This window comes from Gossypium hirsutum, chromosome A01, assembly GCF_007990345.1.
Source record: "Gossypium hirsutum isolate 1008001.06 chromosome A01, Gossypium_hirsutum_v2.1, whole genome shotgun sequence".
NCBI lineage: Eukaryota > Viridiplantae > Streptophyta > Magnoliopsida > Malvales > Malvaceae > Gossypium > Gossypium hirsutum.
Window position 1 is genome coordinate 110998930 of NC_053424.1, and position 1494 is coordinate 111000423.

At 42.6% G+C, this 1494-nt stretch overlaps 1 long non-coding RNA gene across 1 annotated transcript; it reads right to left on the reverse strand.

Moving 5' to 3' along the window:
• Positions 1-380: 380 nt before the first annotated feature.
• LOC107925410 (uncharacterized) lies at positions 381-1237 on the reverse strand. Its single transcript, XR_001691965.2, has 2 exons — positions 953-1237; positions 381-665 (listed from the first exon to the last, which is right to left on the reverse strand). It is a non-coding gene; the product is annotated as an uncharacterized lncRNA (long non-coding RNA).
• Positions 1238-1494: the final 257 nt, after the last annotated feature.

The window sequence follows — 1494 nt, forward strand, 5'->3', positions numbered from 1 at the left end:
TAGCAGATTTGACGTCTCTGTATTGGTGGAGAGCAGATCGAAGATAGCAGATTTGGCATCTCTGTGTTGACAGAGAGCAAATCGAAGATGACAGATTTGGCATCTCTGTATTGGCAGAGAGCAGATCGAAAATAACAGATTGGTGTTCCCGAGTTTTCAAAAAACAAGTTGAGGATGGCCAATTTGACATCCCTGAAGACATCAGAATACCTTTGGGGAAGATGTAGATCAAGATTTTGAGACTTAGCCAGACCGGGCAAATTTGGTCCTTTTTATAGTCTTTTCTCTATTCTCGTTACACGATAATGAGCAAAGAGGGGCAGCTGTAGTAGGCCAAATTTGCCCAGGCCCACTAGAAACCCAAATATATAATAAATAAATAAATAAATAAATATGTATATTAAAAACCCAACAAATATTATAACAGTCCATTAATGTCCTATCAAGCCCAAAGACCCAAAACAGTCCTTCTAGCCCAAATCTAGTGGCCCAATACTTAAAATGAACCTAAGTGGCCCAAAAGACTTCACAACCCTAGGTCATCCCTCCCTCATTTGCGCCACAACCCTCTGCAGCCTCCAGGCGCCGTACAACGCCTCCAGCAACCACGCCAATCCTCCGTACATCAGCATGGCTCCCGTACATACACCAGCACGCACCCGTACCTGTAAGAAGACAAACAAACACAACAGCAAATGAAAATAAAAGAAAATATTGTATTTTTTATCGATTTGATTTTCCTTTTTTTTCTTCTTCGGCTATAAAGCCGAAAGTTCCATCCTTGTAATCGTTTACACACGCAAAAAGGCAATACAAGAAAAGAGAAGACCACCTATATTCGAAGGTGATTTTTCGATTTATATTTGCGGGCGTTCCTATTTTTTTCTTTCGATTGTTCTTTGTTTTGTGTTTTTTTCTCGAAAGTAAATAAAGCGAAGAGGAGGGGACTTACCTTCGCGTATGAGCCATCGGAGACCACATCTCCTTCGCTAAAAATTGAAATCGGAGATGGGATTTCAGGGGCCGAAATCGATAGCCTTTAGGCTAATGTTCCAAGCGAGAGGCGCACATGCGGTTCTCCCCTGTTCGCAGTAGTGGCGGTTGGACTGCACGGATCCTTGGATTCGGCCGAGTGGAGAAGGGGGCGTATGGCTTCTTTTTGCTTTTGGTTCTAAAAGAACCAAGAATCTTAGTCTTAGGGTTTTCTTTTTAGTTTTAAGGAAAGACACAAAATGGTACTATTTAGAGTCTGTTTGGTGGCTCAAAAACAGTGTCGTTTAAGCTAAATCGTCTCGACTAGAAACCCAATGGTTCCTATGACCCGCGTGTTTTGGGCGGTGAGGGTTTTATTGCACTATCGGTCCTTCCCCTTTTACATTGGGTGCAAATCGCCTCTTATTCGTATTGCGTTTTTAAAATTCGGCCCGATTGTTTGCGCGTGTTTGCATTTTGGTCCATGCCTCAGTGCTGCGTTTTGGGGTCTAGATTATTTCC